Source organism: Oratosquilla oratoria, chromosome 37 (assembly GCF_046742065.1).
Source record: "Oratosquilla oratoria isolate Oo_2021 chromosome 37, ASM4674206v1, whole genome shotgun sequence".
NCBI lineage: Eukaryota > Metazoa > Arthropoda > Malacostraca > Stomatopoda > Squillidae > Oratosquilla > Oratosquilla oratoria.
The window spans coordinates 15713310-15725809 of NC_134813.1; positions in this window are offsets into that span (position 1 = coordinate 15713310).

A 12500-nucleotide genomic window follows, 5' to 3' on the forward strand; every position below is an offset into this window, starting at 1 on the left:
TCGATCACTTACTGTGATCCTCTTCAGCAGATATGCTGAAGAGGATCACAGTAAGTGATCGAAATATACAGATCTCTATATCTTCGCTTATTCTTCTCCGAAAGTGGGTCATCATCATCATCGTCATATCTGCTGAAGAGGATCACAGTAAGTGATCGAAATATACAGATCTCTATATCTTCGCTTATTCTTCTCCAAAAATGGGTCATCAGTATTGTTTTACAAATGTACTACGACATATCTTTGTTGTGATATTCAAAGGAATTGGATAGCATTTATGGCAGAAATCAGGTATCAAACACGAAAAACTTTGTAACTATATGCTACATAAATAGAGAAATTTTTAAAGTTTATTTAGATAAAACATGAATATGTTAAAAGAAATTGGATAGCATTTATGGCAGAAATCAGGTATCAAACACGAAATTGATTATAATGAAAGAATTATAAAATTATGCCAAAGCTGGATGGAAATGGTACAGTGAGAAAACGAAATCTGAGTGACGAGATACGGCCGCCGAGTGCTTCAAGAGAAAGATAAGACAGGGAGCGGAGACTCTTTCCCGGGAAAGAGGAAAAAGGTGAAGATGTGTAAGAGAGCAAGGTCGACCAGTATGTGAAGGAACGTCGGAGGCGAGTGAAAAGGTAGGCTGAGGAATGTAATGCGTATCTAGAAGATAAAATACCACTTCGTGGGTCTCGAGCAGCTTGTGGCGATGTTCGGAAGGGTATGTGAGGAGAGAGAGTTGAAGGTAAATGTGAGTAAAAGTAAAGTGATGAGATGTACGAAAGGAAAAGGTGGCACTGAGTTGGAAGCAAGTCTGAAAGGAGAGATGACAGAGAATTTTGTTTTTTTAAGTATTTATGGTACATGCGGATGTACTGTGTCTTGCTGCATTGCGTTTGAGCCAGGACAGTTAATGGATTTAGGTATGACCCGTCATCCATAAGGAACTGAGATGAGAAGGGTGGAAAGGGCGGTGGAGGGGGGAGCGAAATGGGTAGGAGGTACGTGACTGATATAGCCAACTCCCTTATAAAGGTAAAAATCTTTTGGTATATAGATAGATAGACAGTATCAGGAAGTGAAAGCGTGAGGGTTGAGGTGAACTGTAGGATGAAGAAAGCAAGTAGATACCTTGGGGGAATAATTTTTTTTTTAGAAATTAGGTACCTGGGGATAGAAGCAAAGAGAAGATTATATGAAGAGGTGATTGTACCTACGACACTGTATGGGGCAGAGACGTAGAACTTAAGGTAGGCAGAAAAGAGGAATCTAAATGTCTTTAAGATGAAGTATTTAGGAGGTGTGATGGGGATGATGAGGATGGATAGAGTAAGAAATAAGGAGGTGACGTGGAGAGTGGAAATGGAAATAGAGATAGCAAATAGTGTTAGATCAAAGAATGCTGGGATAATTTGGGCATATGGAAAAAATGGACAAAGAAAGACGAGCAGAAAAAGTGTGGGAGTCAGAGGTGGATGGAGTGAACTTCAGGGGAAGACGCGAATGGGATGAATAAATGAAGTGACAGGGACACTGGACAATAATTGAAGTCTTTTGAACAGGGATGACAGTGAACAAGAGATAGCTGTGAGTAGTTGATGTGGTTCGAAGGGTGTTTCCTTGTCTTCTCTAGTTGTTGATGAGTGGGTAAAGGATTGTCATATACGAGTACTGAAACCATTCAAGGAGTGGGGCCAAATCAGTTTCAGGTGATCGGCCCTTATGTGGAGCTGCTGTATCTTGCTATATTCTCCCTTTCTCTCTCTCTCTCTCTCTCTCTCTCTCTCTCTCTCTCTCTCTCTCTCTCTCTCTCTCTCTCTCTCTCTCTCTCTCTCTCTCTCTCTCTCTCTCTCTCTCTCTCTCTTTCTTGAGTACTTGACTACCCAATGTCCTGTTATTCGCATGTACCTGGGTTAACCTGAAAAATAAAAGTTACTAGTAGAATGTTTGCTGGCTGAGTGGGTTAGAGCATTGCTACTTGCAATGGTGGTCGAGGTGACAGCAGCTCGAACCCCACCGCCAGCGAATTGAGCCAAAGGGCATGGATAATTAATTTTACGTTACAAATACCTCTGTAAGGGACATTGTCCAAGCCTCCTGATAAGGAGGTGAATTAAACCAAAGCATCAAAAGTTACTAGCCCTGTAGATATTTTCTCAGAACAATCCATCACATATTGTTTCTACTCTATTGCCTGTCTCCTCATTACTGAGCTATCTTCGACCCAATTAGCTGAAAAACAAAATAAGTTTTACCTTTCCTTTGTAATACTATGATTCATTGAACCTCTTTCTTAGGCAAAAGACAGCATCATACCTACGCCTAATTGATCTAGAGAATATATAATTTCTGTTTTGTGTTATGGACCCGAAAGAAATGAATGTTTTTTGCTGGGCACTGCCGTGGTTCTTGAATATCTATTTTTCAAAGCAATATAAGCAATAACAAATTAAATAAATATGAGAATTATATGGTAGATTACAGAAGTCATAGATGATGTGTACTCTCACCAATTTATCCCCACATACATTACCTTCTGTTCTTTTGGCAAACACTACCTAGAAATTTACTAAACTTCTGTCAATAATGATCATCTTCATATAGTTTGATTTCCTGCAAAAACCATTAGTTAACTCTAATTATAGGATTCCAACCAGCTCTAATCAGCCTTCATATTGTCCTATTCACGGTTAGTAAATCAATGCCAGATAATTCTTCAGTCTTATACAATTCATGCCTCTTCACTCATTTTTAGTGAATATTGTATATCTAAAACATACGACACACTTTTTCCAGCAACTGCCATTGGTATGATAAATTAGTTACACTCTGTCATATCTGTACGACTGAAATGCGGGGGCGATGTTTGGAATCTTTATTGTGACGAAAGCGTACAGGAGTGAGAGCGTTGTATGCTCACTCTTCGGGAAACGAGTAAAGACTGACGTGGGGGCAACGTCGTTCTCCTTATGCAGAAGGAAGACGATGCCACGCCTTAGTAAACATGTATGAATGAAGGCCTTGTGGCCATGACAGAGTCCTTGTACTGGAAAGCGTCTGGTGGTTGGGGCATCCAACAACACTACGGTACAGCCCTACGGTGTCCTGCATGTTTCGAATGCCAGGGCACCTTATAGCACTACGCCACACACACTAATCAATTTTACCACAAATCCTGACATGTTCTCTTATGTATAAGTGATTGTTGAGTGATTGTTCAGTGATTGTTCCCCTTCGTGAAGTTGCTTCAAATCTGTTGTACAATACATTGCCTCAGAAATTTACCTTATGAAGCCAGGATTAGTCACCTTAACTTACACCCTAGAAACACGATAATGATATTCAAATGGGTCGAGGGCTTCAACAAGGATGATATAGACAAGGTATCATTCTCGTTACACTCTATCATCCTTGTTACACTCTATGAGTCCTGTCCTGTTGTCTTAAGACAACAGGACAGGACTCATAGTAATTAATTTAAATTGGAAATTTTATATTCAAGAGTGAAATGGGCAAGAACTGGTTTACCAATAGAGTGGTTAACGAATGGAATAGACTTTGGAACCATATTGTGAGCGCTGAAACTATCGGTTGTTTGAAGAAAAGTTAAGACAACGTTATGGATGGGAATGATAGGTGGTAATAGACATGGAACTGCCAAGTGAAGGCTTTATGATCTCTTCCAGTCCTCCCCATTTTCATGTTCTTGTGCTCTTTTGTATGCCTTACCTTTGCCTGATTTGTTATCTTTATGGTCATTGCTTATTGATTCGGCCTCATCGATAATGCTATCTACAGGATGCAATCACTCATATAGTGTGTGTTCATCCAGTTCAATTTGCCATATCAATTGACTTAACGCACTCGATTTTGCCTATTTCTTGTGTATCAAGCTCAAGTTGAAAAAACAAATGATGAAAATGACCCATTGGCCTTTATCGGAGCCATTTCCCCAAGATATTCTTTCAGCCAGGTCGACCAAACTCCTCACATTATTCGAATCGAGTTCCCTGAAGTTTTACCTGAACTTACTTCTTTCCTACATAAGTTTAAAAATGTCATCTGTCTTTCTATGGAAGCTCTAGGAAAAATAGTAGAGGTGAAAGTTTACCTTATGATGAGCTTATACTGTGGACGTTCTCGTCAATAACATACTAAAAAAGTAACAATAAAATCATTTTAATCGCTTAAACTTCTTAATATTCCATTTACTTAATCAACATGGAGAATAGTGAACTACAGTTGGATTCACATCAGAAAAATAAACTATTCGAAATAAGACGACATGCCTGTCACAAAAGACCTCTTAGAAAATACTGGTGAGGATAATAATGTATTCTCTCCTTAAGACTACAGAAAACTAGAACTTCAACAAACGTTGCGATTTAAGACCTCTTTATGAATTCCCTCCTATTGACACTGAAAATTCAGGGCTTATTACTTTGATTCTTGAGCTCTGCCAGAGGAGAGCTCAGCTTCACATGCAACTAGAACCCTATTAAATGTATGTATGTATATTTATATATATATATATATGTATATATATGTATATATATATTTATATACATATATACATATATATATATATATATATATATATGTATATTCATATATATGTATATATATATATACATATACATATATATACATATATATACATATATATATATATTTACAAATATGTATGTATACATATACATATATATCTATATATATATATATGTATATATATATATATACATATGTATATATATACATATGTACATATATATATATATGTATGTATATATATGTATATGCATGTATGTATATATATATATATGTATATGTATATATATATATATACATATATATATTCATGTATGTATGCTAATAAGAACATGGGTACGTGTGTTCACTTATGCAGAGTAGACCACTTGGAAAAATGAAATTAACGAAGCAGAGCGCTTTCGTATATTATGACTTCAGTGCAAAAAGTACATAGTTAATAGAAACACATAGATTATATATACATGAAAAAGGAACAAGGACAGTTTACATAAGGGTAGAGGACATTTACTCCCCGGAAGGCGATCAGTCAGGTCGCAAGGGTCAATGCGTCCACTAATGAGGGTAGGGTGACATTAGGCCACAGTCGCAGGGTAAACAGGTAAAATGTAACCCTGCGACTATGACCTAATGTGGCCCCACCTTCATTAGTGGACGCATTGACCCTTGCGACCTTAGTGACCGCCTTTCAGGGGGTAAATGTCCTCTACCCTTATGTAAACTATCCTTGTTATTTTTTCATATATATATATATATATATATATATATATATATATATATATATATATAATCTATGTATTTCTATTAACTATGCACTTTTTGCACTGAAGATGTAATATACGAAAGCGCTCTGCTTCGTCAGTTTCTTTATATATGTATATATATATATACATAAATATATACACATATGTATATGTATATGTATATGTATATATATATATATGTATATGTATATGTATATGTATATGTATATGTATATGTATATGTATATGTATATGTATATGTATATGTATATGTATATGTATATGTATATGTATATGTATATATATATATGTATATGTATATGTATATGTATATGTATATGTATATGTATATGTATATGTATATGTATATGTATATGTATACGTATAGTATATGCATATGTATTTATATATACATATGTACTCGTATATGTATATATATATGTACATGTATATGTGTATATATTCGTATATGTATAAGTAGATGTATATGTATTTGTATATGTATATGTAATATATATATATATATATATGTATAAAGTATAGTTGTAGGTATATGTATATGCACATGCATGTGTATATGCATATATATATTTCATGAATCCTATAAAGGGTATGAAATGAATGGGTGCTTAGTTAAGTAGATTAATTTGTTAGCATAAGTTAAGTGGACGCAATGCAATATTAAAGCCCTTTTCCACATAACCGTCATTCTAATTAAATCATAGATTCTTAGAGAGCATGATAAATATGCATCCAGATACATCAAAGGACACTTGTGCAGAAAAATACTCATCCTGAAATACAAACATGCATATTTGCAGAGGCACACATGAATACCTTCGTTGCGGAGGCTCTAAAACATTCACGTATACCACGAGAACGAAATATATTCTCATCCTTTTACACACACAAAGCGATCGTGCCAGCCGTGTATATACATGCGTGCTTGACAAATAAACAATTTCCTGTTCAGTAACGAGATGGAAATGCCTCGCGAACAAGATTTGAGAGAAAATGATAGGCACTATCAAGACCTAACTCCATAGGCAAATACAATCTCTTCACCTAGTCCTCCTCTCCATGTTCTCCAACCTTTGTATTTTTCATCTCCTGTAGGAATTCCTTTCCTTCCTTAGATTACACACACACACACACACACACACACACACACACACACACACACACACACACACACACACACACACACACACACACACACACACACACACACACACACACACACACACACACACACACACACACACACACACACACACACACACACACACACACACACACACACACACACACACACACACACACACACACACACACATACATATATATATATATATATATATATATATGCATATTATATTTATATATATATATATATATATATATATATATATATATATATGTATGTATGTTGTTACGGGCGGCTGGTATGTGAAGATACGTTACGTATAACGTCTAAGTGCTTAAGAACCAGCTCACTTCTAGAAGCCACTGTAGGACTGAACTATCTGGTCAGGGCCTAGATAATTCGTAAGACTAGAAGTAAAGGTAACAAAGAAGATTCCAGGAAAGGAATATTAAACTAGCGATAAAACTAGTAAACGAAATTATTAATGGAAAATATTTACAGGCAATCAACACAAAAGAGAATGGGCAGTAGGGTCAATGGGACCGTTACATGATTATAAGAATATGGAAATTATCGTTCAAATAAGAAATACAAGATAAGTATACAATATGGTACTATCTAAGTACAAAGAGATCAGGAACATGCATCAGAATAAGTAATAAGTACAAATAAAAGTAAAGTAATGCAATGTATATCAGACACGTAATGTAGGCAAAAAGGGTGATCACTTCACACCAATCGTCTCATGAATCTAAACCTTCTAGTTTTTATCAAGAGATCAATATGTGGGAATATGACGACGAGTGAGCGAATACCACCGCTTATATACCATTGGACCGGAAGCGGGATACTTCCGGTTAAGGGTGCGGGTGAGGAGGAGGGTAAGTTAACACGTCAACATGGGTAGTTTTAGGACCCTCGACTCGCTTGAACAATCTATTTATTTAGTAACTGTCAAATCTGTGCGCTCCGAACTATTCAGGATTTCGCTTGTCTGTTTGTTCTACAAGAGTGCGCACCTCTCCGCACGTAGGCAAGATTACATATAGTGGACGGGCGTTACTGCTTAACATTGTTACAATACATACATAGACAAGAAATATGAACATAGTTATGTAATACAAAGGAACACAATTCTATAACATAATTACACATATGACGTAATATCTAATATTACGTTACACCTCCACCGTTTGGGAAAGCTTTTCACTTTCTGTTGAAAAGCTATGTTCTAGAAAGGACGTCGGCTAAAACATTAAAGACGCCTTTTATATGATGAATTGTGAGATTAAAGGGTTGGAGAAATAAACTCCAACGTGTAAGTCTCGGATTCTTGTTTTTCATAGTCTGTAGGAACTTTAAGGGGTTGTGATCCGAATATACTTGAATGGTAGTTGAGGAACCCAGGTAGACTTCGAAGTGGATAAGGGCCTGGACCAAAGCGAGCGTCTCCTTCTCAATTGTTGAGTAGTTCTTCTGCGCAGGGGACAGCTTCTTGCTGTAGTAGGCGATAGCGTGAAGAACTTCATTGTGTTCTTGCAAGAGGGCGGCACCGATACCGGTGTCGCTGGCGTCGACTTGCAGAAGAAAGGGTCGTTGGAAATCGGGTGCCCTTAGAACTGGTGCGTTAGTGAGAAGGGACTTCAGGTTTTTGAAGGCCGTCTCACAGGTAGGTGTCCACACGAAGTCGTGGTCTTTTCTCAACAGGTCAGTCAATGGTTCTGCTACATCTGAAAAATTTGGACAAAAACGGCGATAATAGCCACTCATTCCAAGGAATCGACGTACCTCTCTACGATTAGTGGGTGTTGGTACATCATTGATGGCTTTTATCTTGGCGTCTATTGGAAACACTTGGGAATTTCCAACTTTAAATCCCAAATAGGGGACCTGTGTATGTCCGAAATCACATTTGGACAAATTGATGGTAAGGTTTGCTTGGTCTGCTCTATAAAAGAAATTATTTAGGTGTTCAATGTGTTCTGTCCAAGACTGACTAAATATTATCACATCATCTAGATAAGTTTTTACTCCTGGCAATCCTGCAACAAGATTACTTATCATTCTTTGGTAAGTGGCAGGGGCATTTTTAAGCCCAAATGGCATTGCTCTGAATTGGAACAATCCCTCTTCCGTAATGAAAGCGGTAACTTCTCTTGAGCGAGGGTGTACAGGGATTTGATAGTATCCCCTTAACATATCCAACTTGGATACATACTTGGCAGTTTCTAGACTGTCTATGATATCATCTATCCTAGGGATAGGAAAAGCATCGGCCTTAGTATGGGCATTGATTTTCCTGTAGTCAATGCACAGGCGATAAGAATTGTCAGATTTAGGGACAAGAATGCAAGGAGATGCCCAAGGACTACTGGAGGGTTCAATTATTCCCTGTTGAAGCAGAGTGTTTATTTCTGCTTTTATGAACTCCTTCTTTTTTGGATTGACTCTATAAGGGGCTTGTTTGATAGCCCTTGGCGAGTCTAGAATTATTTCGTGTTCTATCAAAGAAGTGAATCTTGGGGAATCTAGAAATAATTTTTGAAAACTTCTTAAGAGAGAAAGAATGTCTCTACCTTGTTTCTCAGATAAGTGTCCTACTTTTATCTGAAGATTTTGTAGTATCTGAGAGTTTTCCAAGGGAATCTCAGGAGGATTAGGCAGGTTATCAGGAGGCTCTTCCGATTCTATTGTGGTAGAGCTGCAAATTGGAATTGGATCTCTGGAATGATAAGGTTTTAAGGTATTTATGTGACAGAGACGGGAACTCTTTCTTCTGTCTGGAGTTTTGATTATGTATTTGAGATCACTGGCTCTGGACAAGACTTCATAGGGTCCTTTGTATTTAGCCTGCAATGGATCTCCTGGTATGGGAAGATAAAGTAACACTTGATCTCCTGGAGAGAAAGTTCTAAGTTTAGAATTTTTATCATACCGACCTTTCATTACTCGTTGAGCATTCGCCAAGTTCTCTCTTGCCAACTTCCAAGCTTCTAACAACTTCTCGGTGACCTGGGACACGTATTTCAAAGAAGGAACTGGTGGTTCTTCTTTCATCCATTGTTCATGAAGTATCTTTAGGGGACCACGGACTTCATGACCGAAGACTAATTCTGACGGGCTGAATCCAAGGCTTTCTTGAATTGTTGTTCGGGTGGCGAACAACAAAAAGGGGAGTCCGTCTTCCCAATTTCGAGTGTTCTCAGCACAGAAGATTCTTAACATTGTCTTGAGCGTTTGGTGAAAGCGCTCTAGAGCACCTTGTGATTGAGGATGATAGGCGGAGGAAGTTACATGATTTATACCTAGTGTTACAAGAGTTTCTCTAAACTTGTTGGAAAGAAAATTACTTCCTTGATCACTTTGAATGTTCTTAGGAAATCCTACCATAGTGAAATATTTCAACATTTCTCTGGTTATGTTTTGAGCTTTAATATTTTTCAAAGGAATTGCTTCTGGAAAACGAGTGCTCATACACATGATTGTGAGAATGTACTGATTTCCTTTACTTGAAGGAGGTAAAGGTCCTACACAGTCAATAAGAACTTTTTTAAATGGCTCTTCCATTACAGGAATGGGATGGAGTGGAGCTTCTACAATTTTCTGGTTTGGCTTACCTACAAGTTGACATGTATGACATGTTTTACAATATTGGGCAACATCTTTGACAACCGTGGGACAATGGAAATGTTGGGTTATGTTGAACAAGGTCTTTCTTACCCCTAAGTGACCTGCTAAGGGAGTATCATGAGCCAATCTTAGAACATTATTCCTGAAACCAAGAGGGAGGACTATTTGATTCCTTACTTGCCATGGCTGGTCAGCGGTTGCGGTGGATGCTCTCCATTTTCGCATTAGGACTCCGTTTTCTATATAGAAACCTCGTGACATATTTTCAACTTCTCCTGGAGATGAAACAATCTCGTACAAATTTTTAAGAGAAGGATCTGACTTCTGTTCTTTGATTAATTCTGCTCTAGATAGAGAAACTGGTGAAGAAGAAGATGGGTCAGTTTGGGAGAATAGGGATTCTAAATTATAAGTCTCCTCTTCAGATTTCTTGTACTGAGATCTGGTTACAGCACAAGCGGGAAACAACTGTAAGTTATCTGAAGGTTCTACTGAGGTCTTAGGGTTATTTGTTATTAAAGGAGAAATGACTTTGCTTCCAGCGATGTCATTGGCCAACAATAAGGATATTCCTACTATGGGAAGAGAGTCTACTACTGCTACTTTAACCATTCCGGTTGTTAAATCAGACCGCAAGAAAACATTATGTAATGGACATTTTACAATTCCTCCAACTCCTTCTATCAATATATCATAACCTGTATATGACTCACCCAGATTCTGCAAGACAGAATTTAAAATCAGACTTTGCTTTGCTCCTGTGTCTCGGAGTATGGAAATAGGATATTGTTGTGAACTACTACTATGAGATATAGTTCCTGAAGATACAAATGGTTTGAAACAAGGATCATGATTTGATGAGGGGGGTTCTACATTACTTGACAATACCGGCTTCTTTGGTAGTTTATCCTGAATAGAGGATTTTGAATCATCTGATTTTATATTACTTACAAGAGTTGGTGTCTTATTGGAGAATGAGGGTGTCAGTCTCTTTCTGCAATTAGAAATGTGATGGCCAACCTGTTTACAATATGAACAAGTTACAGGGGGATTAGTCTTAAACCTTTCCATTCTTTGCCAAGGTTGGTTTGGAGGATATTGATTGAAATCAGACCTGTAACTGAAATGTGATGGGCTAGACTGATTTTCAAAGTGTTTCTTTGGGGACCAAGGATCAGAGTATTTTGTTGAATCTGGAATATATGACTTTGACTTTTGGGATTCCATTTGTCTTGACTTAGGTTTATGATTTAGTGTGAACTCATCAGCCAATACAGCAGCTTTAGTTAAAGTTTCGGGAACATGATCATCTATAAAAATCCTAAGATATGTCTCTAAGGTATTCTTAAACTGCTCCAATAAAATCAACTGTTTAAGTCTATCTAAGGTGTCTGTTTCACTAGCCAAACACCACCTATTGAATAACCTCTCTTGTTGAGCCGCATATTCTACGTATGTTAACTGAGGTGTCTTCCTATAATTACGGAATTTCTGTCTATAGGCCTCTGGTATTAGTTCATAAGCTTTTAAAATACAAGCTTTCATATTATCATACTCGCTTTCTGCTTCTGAAAGAGAAGTATAAATTTGCTGAGCCTTACCCTTAAATTGTGTTTGAATGATTAATGGCCAATTTTCTTTAGGGATTTGTAACTGTTGCGCCAATTTTTCCCACTGAAGAAAGAAAATTTCTGGCTCTCCCTCTGAAAATTTGGGTAAAAGTTTTACATACTTGGAAATATCTATATGACCTTCCTGAACTACGGGTTGTCTATCAACAATCCTAGCTTCTACTTCTGCCTTCTTTAATTCTAACTCTGCCAATTTGACTTTAGTTTCGTTCTCTCTTTCTATTTGTTTCACTTTAGCTTCCTCTTCTCTAGCTCTAAATTCTGCCTCAATTTGCATTTGTTTCAGTTTAGTTTCCTCCTCTTTAGCTACTTGTTTCACTTTAGCTTCCTCTTCTCTAGCTCTAAATTCTGCCTCAATTTGCATTTGTTTTAGTTTAGTTTCCTCCTCTTTAGCTTTAAATTCTGCCTCAATTTGCATTTGTTTCAGTTTAGCTTCCTCCTCAATTTCTACTCTCCTGACCTTTAATTCAATCTCCTTAATCTTAAGTTCGGTTAGTCGTGCCTCTATTTCTAACCTATTTGAAGGAATTTGTATAGCTGTAATCTCTTCTGGAGATAAGATCTCATCTTCGATCAGATTTTCAACGAGTTCCTGAAGTATTTTTTTCTTTCGCAAACTTGTATCAATGTCTACTCCAAAGTGCTTGCCTATTTCTATCAAAGTGTCTTTAGTTTGTTTCTTTAAGAAACTTACCTTGGGATTTTGAACGAATTCTTGAATTATATCATCCATCTCTATAAGAATGTGTTAAATACCTGATCCAATATCCTTGGCAAGGGTCACCACTTTGTTA